The following is a 15929-nucleotide window of genomic DNA, read 5'->3' as shown; positions in this document are numbered from 1 at the left end:
TTTCCCTGTTTTCTCGGTTTTATTTTAAAGCTGTTCCAGTGAACTTAAAGCACATTGGGTGGGGCAAACTGCCTTGGTAACCTTAAAGCGAGAGTTGCTTTCCAGAAGGAGTTTAAATCTGCTGGTTGGAAACTGGAGCAGAATCTCAGGGACTAGCTAAGATAGACTGGGAGCAAAGTCTCTATGGTGGACCAGTTGAGGAACAGTGGAGGACCTTCCAAGCGATTTTTCACAGAGCTCAGCAAAGGTTTATACCAACAAAAAGGAAGGACGGTAGAAAGAGGGAAAATCGACCGTGGATATCTAAGGAAATAAGGGAGAGTATCAAATTGAAGGAAAAAGCATACAAAGTGCCAAAGATTGGTGGGAGACTAGAGGACTGGGAAGTCTTTAGGGGGCAACAGAAAGCTACTAAAAAAGCAATAAAGAAGAGTAAGATAGAGTATGAGAGTAAACTTGCTCAGAATATAAAAACAGACAGTAAAAGTTTTTGCAAATATATAAAACAAAAAAGAGTGGCTAAGGTAAATATTGGTCCTTTAGAGTATGAGAAGGGAGTTTTAATAATGGGAGGTGAGGAAATGGCTGAGAAACTGAACAGGTTTTTTGGGTCGGTCTTCACAGTGGAAGACACAAATAAAATGCCAGTGACTGATAGAAATGAGGCTATGACAGGTTAGGACCTTGAGAGGATTGTTATCACTAAGGAGGTAGTGATGGGCAAGCTAATGGGGCTAAAGGTAGACAAGTCTCCAGGCTCTGATAGAATGCATCCCAGAGTGCTAAAAGAGATGGCTCGGGAAATTGCAGATGCACTAGTGATGATTTACCAAAATTCACTAGACTCTGGGGTGGTCCCGGTGGATTGGAAATTAGCAAACGTGACACCGCTGTTTAAAAAAGGAGGTAGGCAGAGAGCAGGAAATTATAGACCAGTGAGCTTAACTTCGGTAGTAGGGAAGATGCTGGAATCTATCATCAAGGAAGAAATAGCGAGGCATCTGGATAGAAATTGTCCCATTGGGCAGACGCAGCATGGGTTTGTAAAAGGCAGGTCATGCCTAACTAATTTCGTGGAATTTTTTGAGGACATTACCAGTGCAGTAGATAACGGGGAGCCAATGGATGTGGTATATCTGGATTTCCAGAAAGCATTTTACAAGGTGCCACACAAAAGGTTGCTGCATAAGATAAAGATGCATGGCATTAAGGGTAAAATAGTAGCATGGATAGAGGATTGGTTAATTAATAGAAAGCAAAGAGTGGGGATTCATGGGTGTTTCTCTGGTTGGCAATCAGTAGCTAGTGGTGTCCCTTAGGGATCCGTGTTGGGCCCACAATTGTTCACAATTTACATAGATGATTTGGAGTTGGGGACCAAGGGCAATGTGTCCAAGTTTGCAGATGACACTAAGATCAGTGGTAAAGCGAAAAGTACAGAGGATACTGGAAGTCTGCAGAGGGATTTGGATAGGTTAAGTGAATGGGCTAGGGTCTGGCAGATGAAATACAATGTTGACAAATGTGAGGTTATCCATTTTGGTAGGAATAACAGCAAACGGGATTATTATTTAAACAATAAAATATTAAAGCATGCCGCTGTGCAGAGAAACCTGGGTGTGCTAGTGCATGAGTCACAGAACGTTGGTTTACAGATGCAACAGGTGATTAAGAAGGTAAATGGAATTTTGTCCTTCATTGCTAGAGGGATGGAGTTTAAGACTAGAGAGGTTATGTTGCAATTGTATAAGGTGTTTGTGAGGCCACACCTGGTGTATTGTGTTCAGTTTTGGTCTCCTTACGTGAGAAAGGACGTACTGGCACTGGAGAATGTGCAGAGGAGATTCACTAGGTTAATCCCAGAGCTGAAGGGGTTGGATTGTGAGGAAAGGTTGAGTAGACTGGGACTGTACTCGTTGGAATTTAGAAGGATGAGGGGGGATCTTATAGAAACATTTAAAATTATGAAGGGAATAGATAGGATAGATGCGGGCAGGTTGTTTCCACTGGCGGGTGAAAGCAGAACTAGGGGGCATAGCCTCAAAATAAGGGGAAGTAGATTTAGGACTGAGTTTAGGAGGAACTTCTTCACCTGCCCAGTGAAGCAGTTGATGCTCCTTCATTAAATGTTTTCAAGATAAAGATAGATAGTTTTTTGAAGAATAAAAGAGTAAAGGGTTATAGTGTTTGGGCTGGAAAGTGGAGCTGAGTCCACAAAAGATCAGCCATGATCTCATTGAATGGCGGAGCAGGCTCTCGGGGCCAGGTGGCCTACTCCTGCTCCTAGTTCTTATGTTCTTATTGCAGTGTGTTGGGCCACACCCTTGAAAGGGGTTTTGGTTTATTGAATTTTGCATTGAATTGGAACAGCTCAGGGATTCATTGAGAGTTATATCCATAGATTACTGTCGCTGTTGTGTTTTTTCATGTTTGTAATTGATAAATTCTTGCTATGTCTTTTATATATTGTCATGTGACAGTACCTTTAATAAATAGGAGTTTATAAATGGGTGTGTATATAAATATCTGTAGTGAGAGTACCTTTAAGAAATGGTGTTTATTACTGCAGTGATGTCAGCGAGTGGGTGGAGCTGGGCTGTCTGTCAGCTTTTTACTTTCGTTTTAGGCTGTTTGCTGCATGGTGTGTTTTAGTTTCGTTTTCAGAGCTGGATAGCTACTGTCACAGCCAGAAAGTGTATGAATCTCTCTCTGTAATCTAAAGACTGTAAATCGATCCTGGTGATTTAAAACTAATAACAGTCGTGACTTTAACCAGATGTGCTTCTGGTAAAAGGTATTTTAAGTCTTATGGATGTTAGAAGGAAAGCTTAAAGGATTACTTAGTGTTGTATTCTTTGGGGGTGTATTTGAATTAATGGTTGCTAAGATGTTCACTGTATGTTTTAAAAAGGTTAACTTGAGTTCATAGAATAAACATTGTTTTGCTTAAAAGAATACTTTTCCATTTCTGCTCTACCACACCTGTAGAGTGGGCCGTGTGTTCCCCATACCACAATCTAGTAAAAGTTGTGGGTCAGGTGAACTCCATGATACACTTTGGGGTTCTCTAAACCCTGGCCCATAACAATATGTTAACTACATTCTAAGAATAAACTTTGTTTTTATAAAAGTGCCTAGGAAGTCTGATGAATCAGACCTGAAGTCAAAGCTCTTATGCTCGTCCTAGTCAAATTCAACATAAAAGTTACAGGTCAGGTGAGCTTCATAATACACTTTGGAGTTTCTAAGCCAGATACTTATTTTTTGAAATCTCAATACTTGAGCAAAATCCAAATCAGACCCACCCACTTCTGGGCTTGAAGCTGGATAAATGGTCACCAGCTATCCCAAAAGCATCGGGCTGGTAATGTAAATACTTTAATAATGCTTTATAGGTTTAACATTAAAAATGGACAAATCCAATCTGGCCCATCAGTCTGCTCTCAGTTATCAGATAAACGATGGAAAGTAGTTAATAGTGTTACCAAGCAGAACTTACTCAGAGATAACCTTCTCACCAATGCTCAATTTGGGTTCAACAGGGCCATTCAGCTCCAGTGCACACTACAGCCCGAGTTCAGACATGGAGAAATGAGCTGAATCCAGAGCTGAGCTGAGAGTAACTGTGCAAAATTGAAGTCAATGGGAATCAGGGGGAAAAAAAAAAGATTCTCTGGCTGGAGCAATAGTTAACACAATGGGTCCATTTCAAATTTTCAGGCAGTAAGTAGTGGGGTGCCACAGGGATCGGTGCTGGGACCCCAGCTATTCACAATATATATATTTTTTAAAAAAAATAATTTTTATTGAAAAAGTTTGAATTTATACAACAACATCAAACCATACTAAAATACCAACGATAACAGTAATAACAACAATCATGAACCTTCGCCCCTGCTCAATGAACAACCCAACATATTAACAACAACTTAAGTTAACCCAGTGTTAAGTTACATAACCATAGTGAAAAAAATATAGAAACTATAGTTAGGAACACCCCCCCTTGCCCCCCCCCCTCTCCTCCGACCACCCCCCCCCCCCCCCCCCCCCCCCCCCCCCCCCCCCCCCCCCCCCCCCCCCCCCCTCCCCTGGGTTGCTGCTGCTATTGACCAAGATACCTATCTTTGAGCCAGGAAGTCCAGAAAAGGCTGCCACCGTTTATAGAACCCTTGTACTGATCCTCTCAGGGCAAATTTAACCCTTTCCAACTTTATAAATCCCGCCATGTCATTGACCCAGGTCTCCACACTTCGGGGCCTTGCATCCTTCCACTGTAGCAAGATCCTCCGCCGGGCTACTAGGGACACAAAGGCCAGAACACAGGCCTCTTTCGCCTCCTGCACTCCCTGCTCCACCACAACTCCGAAAATCGCGAGTCCCCACCCTGGTTTGACCCTGGATCCAACCACCCTCGACACCGTCCCCGCCGCCCCCTTCCAGAATTCTTCCAGTGCCGGACATGCCCAGAACATATGGGCGTGGTTCGCTGGACTCCCCGAACATCTGGTGCACCTGTCCTCACCCCCAAAGAACCTACTCATCCTAGTCCCGGACATGTGGGCCCGGTGCAGCACCTTAAATTGGCTATTCACAATATATATTAATGATTTGGATGAGTGAACAAAATGTAACATCACAAAGTTTGCAGATGATACCAAGTTAGGTGGGAGGGTGAATAGTGACGAGGATGCAGAGATTCTACAGCACGATTTGGACAGATTAGGCAAGTGGACAAATCAATGGCAGATGCAGTATCATTGTTCTCCCTGTGTCTGGGTGGGTTTCTACCGGGTGCTCCGGTTTCCTCCCACAGTCCAAAGACTGTGTTAGGTGGATTGGTCACGCTAAATTGCCCTTAGTGTTCAAAAAGGTTAGGAGGGGTTATTGGGTGAGAGGGATAGGGTGGAAGTGAGGGCTGAAGTGAGTTGGTGCAGACTCGATGGGCTGAATGGCCTCCTTCTGCACTGTATGTTCTTTGTTCTATTTGGATAAGTGTGAGGTTATTCACTTTGAAAGCAAAAACAGGAAGGCAGATTACTACCTGAACGGTTGTAAATTGGGCGAGGAGAATGTACAACAGGGTGTCCTTGTGCACCATTCACTGAAGGTAAGCATGCAGGTGCAGCAGGCGGTAAAGAAGGCTAATGGTATGTTGACCTTCATTGTGAAATGAAATGAAATGAAATGAAAATCGCTTATTGTCACGAGTAGGCTTCAATGAAGTTACTGTGAAAAGCCCCTAGTCGCCACATTCCGGCACCTGTCCGGGGAAGCTGGTACGGGAATTGTGAGAGGTTTCGAGTACAGGAGCAGGGATGTGTTGCTGCAATTGTACAGGGTCTTGGTGAGGCCACACCTGGAGTATTGTGTGCAGTTTTGGTCTCCTTTTCTGAGGAAGGATGTTCTTGCTCTCGAGGGAGTGCAGCGAAGGTTTACCAGACTGATTCCAGGGATGGCGGGACTGTCATATGAGGAGAGATTGACTAGGTTGGGATTGTTCCCGCTGGAGTTCAGAAGAATGAGGAGAGATCTCATAGAGACTTATAAAATTCTAACAGGATTAGACAGGGTAGATGCAGGGAAGATGTTCCTAATGGTGGGTGTGTCCAGAACCAGGGGTCACAGTCTGAGGATTCAGGGTAAACCATTTCGGGCAGAGTTAAGGAGACACTTCTTCACACAGAGTGGTGAGACTGTGGAGTTCATTACCACAGGAAGTAGTTGATGCTGAAACATTGAATATATTCAAGAGGCGACTGGATATAGCACTTGGGGCAAGTGGGATGAAAGGCTATGGGGAGAAAGCAGGATTAGTCTATTGAGTTGGATGATCAGCCATGATTTTAATAAATGACAGAGCAGGCTTGAAGGGCCAAAAGGCCTCTTCCTGCTCCTATCTTCTATGTAACACAATGGAAGATGGCTTTGGTTGCTGGAGTCCAGTAATCTTAGCTCAAGACATTGTTGTAGGAGCTCCTCCTGTCTTGGCCCAACCATCTCCAAATATTTCATCAATGACTTTCCCTCCATCATGTCAGAAATGGGGAAAGTTTCTGATGGTTGCAGTTCTCAATTCTATTCAAAACTTCTCAGACAATGAGCATGTCTAGCCCTATGCAATAAGGCTTGGACAGTCTTCAGGCTATGTGGCAAATACTATTCCCAGATTCGGGACTGCAGGCTGCTAATTCATGGAGCCACTGCAACTCCTTTGAGGCACTGGTGCGATTTAACTGGACAAGTTCTCAGTGTCATATCGGGCACGATTTCCGGGAGCTCACCAACACTGGCCCGGCGAGACAGTGACCCATATCTAACAGCACTTAGTGCCGGAGGTGATCCCCCACGAGCTCCATGCAGCTGGTTCGTTGAAATGATGCCCGGCAGCTCCTGGCTAACAAAGGGGAGCTGCACATAAACACTTCCTCCGAAGACACTTCAGTCAGCCTGCAGCCATACCCCGCCAAGACTTGCTCCATGCTTTGGAAATGCCAACCTGCTGCTGCCCTGGATGCGAGAAGGGACACCAAGGAGGTCGGAGGACCAGCCATAGGGTCGCCAATGCCACCTGGGGGGCAGTGGCAGCAGCCATCAGTGAGAGAAGCTTGATCAGGAGGACCAATGAGCAATGTTGGAAGATGACCAACAACCTCCACCAGACCGCATGGCTAAGTTGACACCGGCCCCCTGGTAGCAGTCCCACCTGCCACCACCCTGACATTCTCCACCTGCCACCACCCTGCCCCTGCTGAATCTCCGGTGCCGAAGAATTAGGCGGCCGGTGGGGGCGGGATCCATGCCCCCCCCGACGATTCTCTGACCCGGTAGGGGGGGGGGGGTCGGAGAATCCCGCCCTATACATCTAAGAAACATGGCAACACTGAAAAGAGACAGATCTCTATACGAGTCCCTTTTCGCCAATATATCTTAAGACACCTGACATTCACGCAGACACTGAGATCATTAAAGCAAATATTACATCAAATAATACATCAAATTAGCCATTTGTCTGTAGGCAATTAACCAACAACAAGTGATAATTAACAGAAACAGTCCTTGAACGATTAGAAGATTTTATGTATAAAAAGAAGGGCATTTTGGCAGAGAGGTACCTTCTCACTTCCCTGCGGGAGTGTGGGTCAAAGCTCTGTTCTTCAAGCTTGCCTCATCAAACAAAGACCATCATAGTTTTGCAAGTATGTTTCTGTTAAACCTCTTAGAAACGTATTAGAAATTGATAGGAGATACTTTAGGATTTTCCATGTTTTAGGTATCTCATTTTCTTCATAGAAGTTAGTGTGTTAGCAGATAACAAAGGACTGTTAACGGGTTTTATGTTATTAACAGATAGCTAAAGACTGTTAATCAATTTATATTTTTAACTCTGCAATTCTGTATGTATCAATTGAAAGTATTTTACAATAAAAATACTTTTATTAAAAATTATACTGTGCAGACTTACTCTCAAAGTTTAAAATCCTAGGCACTCATTTAGGAAGTCTTAAATGACTAGGACCTAAGAAACGATTTAGTTATGAGTGACGCTTCTGAACTTTTCCCATAAAACTAACTGAGATCTTGTTTAACTGTCTGAGATCCGGAAAAGCATTCTCCCTTCATGAGATCTCATTTGAGTCTCAGCTGAGAAATGGATTTCCCTCTTTTGGTGGGTTAACCTAAATCATAGGTTAGTAATAAAGTATTATCACGTCCGGAATAGCGTAAATCCTTCACACCAGTCGCTAAGGGATGTGTCCCAGTCGCTGAGGGATGTGTCCCAGTCGCTGAGGGAGGTGTCCCAGTCGCTGAGGGATGTGTCCCAGTCGCTGAGGGAGGTGTCCCAGTCGCTGAGGGAGGTGTCCCAGTCGCTGAGGGAGGTGTCCCAGTCGCTGAGGGAGGAGTCCCAGTCGCTGAGGGAGGAGTCCCAGTCGCTGAGGGAGGTGTCCCAGTCACTGAGGGATGTGCCCCAGTCGCTGAGGGGTGTGTCCCAGTCACTGAGGGAGGAGTCCCAGTCGCTGAGGGAGGTGTCCCAGTCGCTGAGGGAGGAGTCCCAGTCGCTGAGGGAGGAGTCCCAGTCGCTGAGGGAGGTGTCCCAGTCACTGAGGGAGGTGTCCCAGTCACTGAGGGAGGAGTCCCAGTCGCTGAGGGAGGTGTCCCAGTCGCTGAGGGAGGTGTCCCAGTCACTGAGGGAGGTGTCCCAGTCACTGAGGGGTGTGTCCCAGTCACTGAGGGATGTGTCCCAGTCGCTGAGGGATGTGTCCCAGTCGCTGAGGGAGGTGTCCCAGTCGCTGAGGGAGGTGTCCCAGTCGCTGAGGGAGGTGTCCCAGTCGCTGAGGGAGGTGTCCCAGTCACTGAGGGAGGTGGCCCAGTCGCTGAGGGAGGTGTCCCAGTCGCTGAGGGAGGAGTCCCAGTCGCTGAGGGAGGTGTCCCAGTCGCTGAGGGATGAGTCCCAGTTGCTGAGGGAGGTGTCCCAGTCGCTGAGGGGTGTGTCCCAGTCGCTGAGTGGTGTGTCCCAGTCACTGAGGGAGGTGTCCCAGTCGCTGAGGGAGGAGTCCCAGTCGCTGAGGGAGGTGTCCCAGTCGCTGAGGGAGGAGTCCCAGTCGCTGAGGGAGGTGTCCCAGTCGCTGAGGGAGGTGTCCCAGTCACTGAGGGAGGTGTCCCAGTCGCTGAGGGAGGTGTCCCAGTCGCTGAGGGATGTGTCCCAGTCGCTGAGGGAGGAGTCCCAGTCGCTGAGGGATGTGTCCCAGTCGCTGAGGGAGGAGTCCCAGTCGCTGAGGGAGGTGTCCCAGTCACTGAGGGAGGTGTCCCAGTCGCTGAGGGAGGTGTCCCAGTCGCTGAGGGAGGAGTCCCAGTCACTGAGGGAGGTGTCCCAGTCGCTGAGGGAGGTGTCCCAGTCACTGAGGGAGGCGTCCCAGTCGCTGAGGGAGGTGTCCCAGTCGCTGAGGGAGGTGTCCCAGTCGCTGAGGGAGGTGGCCCAGTCGCTGAGGGGTGTGTCCCAGTCACTGAGGAAGGTGTCCCAGTCGCTGAGGGAGGAGTCCCAGTCGCTGAGGGAGGTGTCCCAGTCGCTGAGGGAGGAGTCCCAGTCGCTGAGGGAGGTGTCCCAGTCGCTGAGGGAGGTGTCCCAGTCACTGAGGGAGGTGTCCCAGTCGCTGAGGGAGGTGTCCCAGTCGCTGAGGGAGGTGTCCCAGTCGCTGAGGGAGGTGTCCCAGTCGCTGAGGGAGGTGTCCCAGTCGCTGAGGGAGGTGTCCCAGTCGCTGAGGGAGGTGTCCCAGTCGTGAGGGATGTATCCCAGTCACTGAGGGAGGTGTCCCAGTCGCTGAGGGAGTTGGCCCAGTCGCTGAGGGAGGTGTCCCAGTCGCTGAGGGAGGTGTGCCAGTCACTGAGGGATGCGTCCCAGGCACAGGTGGACGTTGCCGAGTCACTGCAGAGCATGTCCCAGTTGCTGAGGGACGCGTCCTTGATACATACAGGTAGACATTGGCGAGGCACTGCAGAGCACGTCGCAGTCATTGAGGGACATGTCCCAGAGGCAGGTGGACATTGGCGAGGCACTGTGGAGCATTGTCCAGTCGTTGAGGAGCTGCGCTGAATGCCAGCCCAGCGCCTTCCACCAGGGTGATGACGGCAGTCTCACCCAAATCCCCCCTTCCTGACCCTGGCACGTCTGAAGGTCAGTGGGCAGAACAGGGTGGCATGGCAATGCCAGTGTAACCGGCAAAGCAGCTGGCCTTCTGGAGAATGCCCACCAGGGTATCGAAGGCCACAGGGCGGGGAATGCAGCAGGCTGCCTCCATCTCCAATGTGCATCCTGGGGACACAGTTTCTGACAGATGTAGTGGCAGACCTCGGAAACCAAAGTTGATCGCTGAGTGGGCACGAGAGGGGATGGGGGTGGGGTGGGGCGGTGCATTACGAGTAGTTGGAGACCATGAGGATTTTGAGTGTGATTTAATAATCTTATTAAAATTAATGTCACAAGTAGGCTTACATAAACGCTGCAATGAAGCTATTGTGAAAAGCCCCTAGTTGCCACACTCAGGCGTCTGTTCGGGTACACGGAGGGAGAATTCAGAATGTCCAATTCACCTCACAAGCACGTCTTGCAGGAGGAAACCAGAGCACCCTGAGGAAACCACACAGTCACGGGCAGAACATGAGACACCGCATAGACAGTGACCCAAGCCGGGAATCGAACCCGGGTCCCTGGCGATGTGAAGAAACAGTGCTAACCACTGTTTTACCGTGCTGCCCATATTACACCTGATACATGCAAAGCCTGTCACGTTATTCCGTACCACAGACTAGCCCTCACCCCCACCTCATGTTGCCCCCAGGGCAGCCCCATAGGTGCCCTCTCACCCCAGACGACCCCTCAGTTGTATGGACACTCTCCAGCACAACCAGTGCCACCTTTTTGGCTGGGATAAGTGTGTGTAAGGAGTGAAATGTGTATGTACGGCTGCAGCTTGTCAGCCTCCTGAGTGTCAATCACGGACCGGTGTATCCTGCACCATTTTTTCAGTAGAATTGAGTGTGTTCCAAGCGGCACTGGTGCTAGCCCCTCAATGGTAGCGGAATCGGTCCAGGTGCAGCACTGTTTTTCTGCCATTAAAGTCCATGGATTCTCCGTTAGCGTCAACATTTAGGGCAGGATTCACCGTTGCTCAACGCCAATATCGTGATCGGCAATCGGGCGGAGAATCCCTTCCGATGCCCAAATCGGGGGCGCCGCCAGTTTTCCATCCTCTGCCGCCTCCGAAATGGTGTCATCGCATATCGCATGCTGTTGGAACACCGTATGCCGTTGGAACGCCGTTAGCCTTTCACCTGAAGGCTCTCCCCTGATGCTCTGCCAACGATGGGCCGTGTTCCTGATTACGCTGTTGATGTTTGGTCTCGGCGTGGCAGCTGCGGACTGCATCCAGTGCCACCACAGTCCGCCAGGAGCCATGCTGCTTCGCCTCCAAATCAGTGAATCCAACCCATAGTCTCAGCAACGGAGAATCCCACCCCTTGTCTTTGTTCATGAATTGCAGAAAGTTGATATGCAGGTACAGCATGTAATCAAAATAGCAAATGGTATGTTCCATTTTATTGCAAAAGGACTGGAGTATAAAAGTAGAGAAGTGTTGTTGCAATTATATAGGGAGATAGTGAGACCACATCTGGAGTATTGTGTCCATTTTGGTCTCCTTATTTTTGTAAGTGTTTGGTGGGACAGACAGGCAGCAGCTGTTGTTTCCCCCAGTTAGCGGGAATTAGCGCCACAATTCAGGCGATGGCCTGTATAATCGCAGGCACTGAGCCCCTGACCACCCTGCCCTGCCCTGACCAGGAGCGCCTCTGACCAATGGTACCCAGCTGCCCCAACCAGGCCTGTCCACCCCGGTGGATCTCCCCCCCCCCCACCCCCGAGCAATGGGGCCGGAGCTCCAGTGCCCCTAGGCTGCAATGCCTGAAATCTAAAATGGCTACTGCTCTCCTCTGATCCCAACAGCAGCTATTGTGCTAGGTTTAGTTTTAAAAAGGAGGGTTAATCAGTACCCATGTGACCTCTCACTGGGGAGTTGGTTAGATCCCGGGAGGCCGTTAGGTAGGGCATCCATCTCGTTAATGAAATGGAGATTGCCGTTTATGGTGATAATTGGTTTCTCACCACGTTCGGGTGGAACTCGGATCCCGCCAATGGAAGCGGACGATTAGATCGCAAACCGATCAGTGTCCAGTGCTGATCGTGGTTTGGGCCTCTCACGCGATCTAACTGCCATGTATAGATCTGCGCCATGGCGTAACACTGCTGTTAATGCTAGACGTATTAGATGCTGTGGTATGAAGAGACAAAGGTTCTGTTCCCCTTTAAATATCAGTGTCAATCATTGAACACTTAACATAAATGAGACAAACAATTGCAATGTCTCTTAACCCATTACTTAACAGTCTCCCCTTCCTTGGAGAAAAAAAACCAATTTGGTGAAAACAAAATTTCAAGAAACTAAAACACACACGTGATTCCCCCCCCCTTTTTTCCCCTGTTTTTTTTTGTTTGGAAGAGGAAAAAAAAACAGTCACAGTAACAAGCGCCCTTCATTAACAATATCCAAAAGTTTCCGTGAACTAGCCCCTCTTTCCGTAAAACAGTCTGACAGTTGATAGCTACTGGCGACCCATTTAATTTTTGTTATTTCCCCTCTGTCCAACATCTGCTTCAAACTTGCAATGTCTATCCGTAACCTCTTCTCATTGACACTTTTTGTAGAGTGCACATTTTCCTACAGGGATTTATTGTCAATGTGACAGTCAATAGGTATATTACCCAAATCCCTATATCCCAAAATTTCTGTCAATATCTGACTTATATAAAAGGCCATATCCACCGCTTCCACTAAGCTTAATGTCTCAGCAGCCAAAGTGCTTTTGACCACTCTCCTTATTTTCTTTATTTCCCACACAAGAGGGCAACATTTACCATTGTTCCCCAAAAGGAAAATTATAAAACGTCCTGCGCTTGAAACTCCATCACATAAATTTGCATAGGACGCATCACTATAAACTATGAGTTTCAAGTGCCTAAGGTCACCTAAAACCGGGAACTTCAAAACACACTCCTGCATTTTTAGTTTGGCCAAAGCTTTATTTGCTCTTATTATGTCTTCCACTTTGGGATCATTCATTTTTGTACTCAACTCTAAGTCATCAAAACTCATGTCCGGTCTAGTCTGCCTACCTAACCAGTTCAGTTGCCCAATTACACTTCGCAGTTGCTCTTTTTCTATCTTTAAAACCATTGCGTCTTTTTGTGAAACCCGGTCACGACTAATTGCTATTGGGCTGATGCTTTCCAAATAAGATTACTGACGTAAAGTTGCCCCGAACTTAGTCTGTCCGATTTCCAGTCCAATATATTTAAATGAACCGGAAGCCTGACTTCCAACCCTGAATTCTTTTCTCAAACCAGAGATTACAAGAGCTTCAAAATCACTAATCCCACCCCACAAAAAATCATCGACATGCATCATGAAGATGCCAGAAATATTTCCTTTATAGTGCCAGTCAAACATTGCAGGATCTGCTTTCAACTGGCAACAGCCTAACTTTAACAAAACTGACCTTACCGAAAAGTACCACACTCTAGATGCATCATTTAATCCATATACACATTTGTTCAACTTCCAGAGTACCCCTTCTGTGTTAGCTGCTTCTTTAGGAGGACGGAGAAAAATGTCTCTCTGGAGCTGACGCCCCTGCAAAAAGGCAGCTTTTATATCTATAGATTTGCATTCCCATGCCTTTGTGGCTAATAGAGCCAAGAAAATCTTTAAAATAACCTTTCCTGCTGCAGGTGAATCTACCCTTAAATCCTGATCTTCTAAGTTTTCTTCAAATCTCCTTGCCACAAGCCTGGCCTTTGCCTTATAAATTCCATCCGGAAGAACCTTTTCTGTGCAAATCCATCTGTGGGATAGAGCTTTTTGTCCCCTATCCGATACTTCCGTGTATACCCCAAATTCACTCCAATTTTTGCTGTTTCGCATCTTTGACAACTTTTTCATCTAATTTATTTGAAGCCACCAAAATCTCATGTGCATGTGGGCTTCTACTCCTATTAGTATTTGTAGTTCCGAGCATGGAACAGGTATCTCCTGTTCCGAGATCTTGATAAACTACGTCCCCTTTCCTGCCTGGTATCTCATTCTGTACTGCTACTGCTTGATCTTTCCCTTCTGTTGTGGGATGTCCATTCAATAGTTCTCGACCTTTTCCTGCGAACCTGTTCACTATCCGATGTACTATCTGAAATGGCACTGCGTTTCTGTGCCCTCCATTTTTGAACTTCGTTTTCCCAATCCATTGTCTTAACTCCCTCCCCTGAATGCTTTACATTCTCCCAATGTTTATACTCTCCAGTGGCCTTCCATGCTCTACCAATAACAGTTGCATCCTTCCATTGACTAGACCCTTCAGGCAGTATGTCACTTTTGTACCAACTTTTGGCAGTTGCCGTTCCGGAAAAATGGCCCGTTCTAATTTATCAGAAGTGTCGTGTTGCTCGACAGAAACCCTGTATTTATCAGTTAACTGGTCCTCATAGTTCTGTAACATGTGCGTACCAGATGACTCTGGTTCATCGTCATGTCTGTCTGCTATGTCTAAATTTGAAAATTTGTAATCGTTACCCATTATTCTTGTGAATGTACCCTAACAGTTTGATTACCATGTTGCAAAATAATTGTTTTGCCATAGAACATAGAATTTACAGTGCAGAAGGAGGCCATTCGGCCCATCGAGTCTGCACCGGCTCTTGGAAAGAGCACCCTACCCAAGGTCAGCACCTCCACCCTATCCCCATAACCCAGTAACCCTACCCAACACTAAGGGCAATTTTGGACACTATGGGCAATTTATCATGGCCAATCCACCTACCCTGCACATCTTTGGACTGTGGGAGGAAACCGGAGCACCCGGAGGAAACCCACGCACACACGAGGAGGATGTGCAGACTCCGCACAGAAAGTGACCCACGCCAGAATCGAACCTGGGACCCTGGAGCTGTGAAGCATTTGTGCTATCCACAATGCTACCGTGCTGCCATCTATGCCTATGATCTTCCCTGGGCCTTTCCATTCATTAGAATTGTCTCTCTTATAGTACACCATGTCTCCTTGCTGAAAAACGGCATCTGATGGCCGTACATTATGTCTTAAAGCTCTGCGAATTCTTTCAGAGTCTTCTGCTTCCAAAAAAGCTTTTCTACCACTATGTAATGCATTTAATTGTTCAGCAAAACCAGAGATAATTGTAGTCCCCTCCCAAGCTGGAGGCTGGTCATCCAAAATGGACGGAATTTTAAGGAATTCTACCAAACACTAATTGATAAGGACTATAGCCCCCAACCATCTGCAATGAATTATTTGCATGTACCGCCCATGCTAAAGCTGAATTGAGCCTGCAGTTTGGTTGATCTGCCAAAATTTTCCGAAGCATGTCATCGATGACAGTAATTTATTTCGCAGACACCATTACTAAATGGGCTTTCTGCAGCCGTGTTCATAACTCTGATATTCATGTTTTCCCACATATCCCTAAACTCATCATTAGCAAATTCTCCCCCATTGTCCGTAAGGAATTTTTCTGGTGGATCCATTCCTGTCCCGATCTATTTTTCCAGGATTTGATCCAGAATTACTCTCTTTTCTTTACTTCGTACAATCATTGAATGGCTAAATCTGGTTGCTAAATCTACAAAATATAAAATAAATATATTATTTGCTTTATCCCAGATCTTGAGGTCCATGGCCACAATGTCGTTAAAATCCCTGGCCAAAGGTAGGGTTACTATCGGTCATGCTGGTGTCCTTCTGTCCTTCCTACAAACTTCACAGCGATCACTAACCTGTTCTATCCGTTTAGTATAGTCATCATCCCTTAGCCCTGCATACTTTAAGAAATATTTCAGCCTCCGAGGAGACAGATGTGCAAATTGCCTACGCAGTTTTACTACAACAAGCTTTTTATCAGCTAAAGTCCCATTTTCAACTGCCATTAACACATCCTTAACCACTCTACTTGAAATATTATTTGTCAGTAATGGAATACAATAGTGTCCCGACTGTGTAAATTGTAAGTCCACCGTCTTTCCAAAAACTGTTGCCTTATCCTGTTCCATATCCAGCTTCATGTGTGCTTTCTTCATCGACGGTCTGCTCAGAAGCAAAGGTATCTCACTTGATACAACATCCATGCTAATGAAATGATTCACTCCAGAAATATTGCAAGGGATCACCACTCTTTTCAGCGACTTCAGAGTATTATCATCCCCAAACCTGAAACTTGTGGAGCTTTCAAATTCCTTAACCTTGTTACAATTTTCAGCATTCAAGGAGTCCAGATAACATTTTAACCAGTCAATCCCACATACAGTAGATGTGCAG

At 46.9% G+C, this 15929-nt stretch overlaps 1 protein-coding gene across 6 annotated transcripts in view; it reads right to left on the bottom strand.

Annotated features, from left to right (window-relative positions):
• LOC119966976 (dynein heavy chain 8, axonemal-like) overlaps positions 1-15929 on the bottom strand; it is a 1648910-nt gene that overhangs the window by 269564 nt on the left and 1363417 nt on the right. The window lies entirely within an intron of this gene.

Source organism: Scyliorhinus canicula, chromosome 6 (genome assembly GCF_902713615.1).
Source record: "Scyliorhinus canicula chromosome 6, sScyCan1.1, whole genome shotgun sequence".
In the NCBI taxonomy this organism is placed as follows: domain Eukaryota; kingdom Metazoa; phylum Chordata; class Chondrichthyes; order Carcharhiniformes; family Scyliorhinidae; genus Scyliorhinus; species Scyliorhinus canicula.
Note: the sequence above shows the minus strand (reverse complement) of the source record. Positions and strands in the feature narration are given on the sequence as shown.